The sequence below is a fragment of the Apium graveolens genome, chromosome 3, assembly GCF_009905375.1.
Source record: "Apium graveolens cultivar Ventura chromosome 3, ASM990537v1, whole genome shotgun sequence".
Lineage (NCBI taxonomy): Eukaryota > Viridiplantae > Streptophyta > Magnoliopsida > Apiales > Apiaceae > Apium > Apium graveolens.
Window position 1 is genome coordinate 97,371,157 of NC_133649.1, and position 4,965 is coordinate 97,376,121.

At 40.4% G+C, this 4,965-nt stretch overlaps 1 non-coding gene across 1 annotated transcript; it reads right to left on the reverse strand.

Annotated features, from left to right (window-relative positions):
* Window positions 1-3,257: 3,257 nt before the first annotated feature.
* On the reverse strand, window positions 3,258-3,364 carry LOC141715653 (small nucleolar RNA R71). The gene has a single exon (XR_012572407.1). It is a non-coding gene; the product is annotated as a small nucleolar RNA R71 (small nucleolar RNA).
* Between the last annotated feature and the right edge of the window lie 1,601 nt (window positions 3,365-4,965).

Here is a 4,965-nt window from a genome sequence, read left to right on the forward strand (position 1 = left end):
TAGCAGATGCATTAAGTCAAAAAGAAAGATTAAATATGTTGACATCCTCTAAAGAATTGATCAGAGAGTTTAATAAATTGGAAATTAAAGTTCGTACTCCAGAAAGATCTACTGAAATGAATTATGCGATGACATTCCAGCCAGAACTGTTGGAAAAGATAAGAAGATGTCAAGAGGATGTAATGAATCATGAAATCGACAACTTGACAGGAGAAGAAATTATAAGTCAGAAATATGACAAAGGAATCTTGCGGTTTGCCTCGAGAATCTGGATACCCAATATATTGGAATTGAAAGAAGAAATTTTACGAGACGCTCATAAATCGAGATATTCTATTCATCCCGGGAGCATGAAAATATACAGAGATTTAAAGGAAAACTTTTGGTGGCTAGATATGAAGAAAGAAATAGCTGAATAGGTCAGTAAATGTTATACGTGCCAACGAGTCGAAGCAGAGCATCAATGTCCAAGCAGATTACTACAACCACTGGATATTCCAGAATGGAAATGGGAACATTTAGTAATGGATTTCGTAGTAGGACTTCCAAGAACCAGAGCAAACCATGATGCGATTTGGGTTATTATTGACAGATTAACAAAGTCAGCACATTTTTTCCCAATCAACGAAAGACTTTCACTTGATAAGTTAGTGCACCTATATCTTAAGGAGATAGTGATGCACCATGGAGTGCCGGTATCCATTGTATCTGATCGAGATCCACATTTTAATTCGAGGTTCTAGAGATAGTTTCAGGAATGTCTTGGTACTAAGCTAAACATGAGTACTGCTTATCATCCGCAGACGGATGGGCAAAGCGAAATGACGATTTAAACAATTGAAGATATGCTACGTGTATGTGCCATCGATTTTGAAGGCAGCTGGGACGAACATTTACCATGAGTAGAATTCCCGTACAACACCAGCTATCATGCTAGCATTGGAATGCCACCTTATGAAGCCTTATATGGAAGAAAGTGTAGATCACCTGTATGTGGCGCCCTCCAAACCCGGTTCAGAAGTTTGGGGTCCACACACACACTTTAATTATAACCTGCTTATAACAATAATAAAGATAATAATAATATATGCAATGACCCTACTTACCAATGATAAGTGGCATTTTATACCACTTAGAACGTCTTAAAATGGCTTAAATTGGTGTCTTGAAATCAAGTATTTTGTGTATTTGATGCGTTTTTCTAGTGTTTATGCATTTTTCTAGTGTTTATGCATTTTAGAGTATTAGTTGCATTTCGGAGGAGGAATCATCAAGAATAAGCCTTGGCATGTGTTCACCATTGCGAGAGGAAAAGAACGGGCAGATTACGGCGAAGAAATGGAGCAAACCTGGAATTTTTCCAGTAGGGTCCTGCGCGCCCGCGCAGCTATGCTGAGCAGCCGCGCAGCAGCCTTGCGCGCCCGCGCAGAAATGCTAAGCGGCCGCACAGGGTCGGGGAAAAAGCTGAATTATTTTAGACTTCTACTTCTGTATGGCTTCCAACTTCTATGTAATCTGAGTTTTATGGGACTATTATATAAGTAGATTTGAGACGTTTTCATAGAGAATATGAAGGAGATTATGTTTTAGATTGTGTTTGGTGCAAGAAGCGAAGGAGATAAGGAAGAAGACCGATTTAGCACACTGCAGCGAAGAGGAAGCATATTTTCTTGTGATTCTTGTTTCGTTGTAACGTTGGATGCTAGTTTTCTTGCTTTGACTTATTTACTCTTATGACGTACTCTGTTTTAATATAATTAGTTTAATTATTATTTTCTTGTGTTGTTTATCATGATTTCATATGAACCCATGATGGCGATAAGTTCTATTATGGGCTAATCGTGATCATGGGGTTGCAACGGATTTATTATGGAATTCTTTAGTTAATTGTTTAATACTTTAGTGTGTGATGATTGCATGATATCTAGTATTGGTTGTGCGTATTCGTCTTTTGTGCGTCGCGAACATATAAGATAGGGTGTTAATCTCTTGTGAAGCGACGGTGGATCTTGAGATTTAGAACTTGCCATGCTAGCATAGGTTCATGTACGTTATGCATGATTAGTGGGTAACTCTAACAGTTTTATTTGCCCTATGTAATCAAAAGGGATAACTTGTGCTTAAATTGTTGTGTTGTCAATTTCTGTAGACATATAGGAACTCAACATGATTGATGACTATTCAACTTCTATCTTAATTGTGGATGCTTGGTAGAATGGTATTAGTACAATGAAAGTTGGCTTTTATCAGTTTCGTGTTATTCGATTAATGTCATCACTGTCACATGCTAAAGGTAATAACAATGGCTATAGAAGGAAGTAATAATGAAGTTGTGATCTCATGAGTGTTTTATTATTGATAAATTGAAGTGTTAGTTAAGTGGTTAATTAAGTAGTTAATTATAGTTAATATTTAATCAACAATTTTAAGTGTTATTATCTTAACATTGAGAAGTAGTCATACATTGGTGAGTGAGTTTAATTAGACAATAACTTAGTCTGAGTCTCTGAGGGAACGAACTAGAAAGTATTCTATATTACTTGCGAACGCGTATACTTGCGTGAATATTAGTGCATGTTTTCGCCCTAACAAGTTTTTGGCGCCGCTGCCGGGGACTCGGCGTATTTGTTTAGTTTATGTACTTACCATCATTGGTCATTAGGACTCAGTGATTAGGACGTAGTAGTTAATTACTCTTTTCGGTTGTGTTTCAGGTACTTTAGCAAGCGTTTATGCAAACTCGTTCTCGTGCTCGCAAGAGGACCTTAGATACAGCTGAGGAGAAAGACGAAGTTCTTGATACTCCGGAGAAGTTAGATTTTGAGGATTCGGATTCAGGAACTGAGCAGAAAGAACCAGTAAACATGGGAGATCGTATTGTTCAAGCTGATCCAGCTCTTATGGATTTTTCTCGGCCTAAAATTGATGAAATTCAGTCAAGCATCCTTCATCCGGCTATTCAAGCTAACACCTTTGAAATCAAGCCGGGCACTATTCAGATGGTGCAGAATTCTGTTTCTTTTGGAGGAGCGGCAACTGAAGACCCCAACATGCACATAAGGAATTTTGTCGAGATCTGCAGCACTTTTAAGTATAATGGCGTGACTGATGAGGCTATCAAGTTGAGGCTTTTCCCATTCTCACTGAGGGATAAAGCTAAAGACTGGTTACATTCTGAACCAGCTGGGTCCATCACTACCTGGCAAGATCTTGCGCAAAAGTTTCTGGTGAAGTTTTATCCAATGGCAAAGACTGCTGCTATGAGGAGTGCTCTTACTCAGTTTGCGCAGCAACCTACAGAATCTATGTGCGAGGCTTGGGAACGCTACAAGGAAATGTTGAGAAAATGTCCACATCATGGAATGCCGGATTGGATGGTAATCACTGGTTTTTATAATGGTTTGGGGGCCCAATCTCGGCCCATGCTCGATGCAGCAGCTGGAGGCGCCTTATGGGCTAAAAGCTATACTGAGGCGTATAATCTTATCGAGACGATGGCTGCAAATGAGCATCAAAACCCAACTCAGAGGATGACGTCAAGCAAGGTAGCAGTTATTCTGGAAGTTGATGCAGCCACCGCTATTGCAGCCCAGCTCCAAGCGCTATCAATGAAGGTTGATTCTTTGGCTACGTATGGAGTTAATCAAATAGCTATGGTTTGTGAGCTTTGTGCAGGTTCTCATGCTACGGATCAGTGTTCTCTTGTCAACGAATCTGTTCAGTATGTGAATAATTATCAGCGACAACAGCAGCCTGTGCCAGCGACCTATCATCCTAACAACATAAATCATCCAAATTTCAGCTGGGGGAATAATCAGAATGCTATTCAGTCAACATATCAGCAAGGAGTAAGTAAACAGTTTAACCCACCTGGATTCCAGCAACCACAACAGTATGCTACAAGGCAATCATATCCTCAACAGGGAAGTGCAGCTGCACCTACTAGTGCTAATTTTGAGGAACTTAAGCTGTTGTGCAAGAGTCAGGCGGTTTCTATCAAGACCTTGGAAAATCAAATCGGTCAATTAGCCAATGCAGTGCTCAATCGTCAACCTGGCACTCTTCCCAGTGACACGGAAGTACCAGGCAGGAAGGAAGCTAAAGAGCAAGTCAAGGCTATTACCTTAAGGTCTGGAAAAGTAGCTGATGCTGAAAAGGCAAAAGAAGTCGAAGCTGAAGTTAGAGATGAAGAATCTAAGCAAAAGGAGAAAGTGGCGGAACCAAAGAAGACTACTGTTGAACACACTCTGCCTGAGGCTAATACAGGAGAGAAACAACTCTATCCTCCACCACCTTTTCCTAAGAGATTGCAGCAACAAAAGCTGGATAGACAGTTCGGGAAGTTTCTGGAGGTGTTCAAGAAACTTCACATCAATATACCTTTCGCTGAGGCGCTGGAACAAATGCCTAGTTATGCGAAGTTTATGAAGACTATTCTTTCAAGGAAGGTGAAACTGGATGACCTTGAAACCGTTGCTCTCACGGAAGAATGCAGCGCGGTTCTGCAACAAAAGTTACCACCAAAATTGAAAGATCCAGGAAGCTTCACCATTCCTTGCACCATTGGCAATCTAACTTTTGACAAGTGCCTTTGTGATTTGGGAGCAAGCATTAATCTGATGCCGTTGTCGATCTTTAAAAAGCTGGATCTGCCTGATCCAAAACCCACAATCATGTCGCTATAATTGGCGGACCGTTCCATTACTTACCCAAGGGGCATAGTCAAGGTGGATAAGCTCTTCTTTCCTGCTGATTTTGTTATTCTGGATTTTGAGGAAGATAAGAAGATTCCCATAATCTTGGGGAGGCCTTTCTTGGCCACTGGCCGTACCTTGATAGATGTGCAAAAAGGGGAACTTACTATGCGGGTCCAAGATCAGGATGTGACCTTCAACATATTCAAGGCAATGAAATTCCCTACAGAAGATGAGGAGTGCTTAAAAGTGGATGTGATTGATTCTGCGG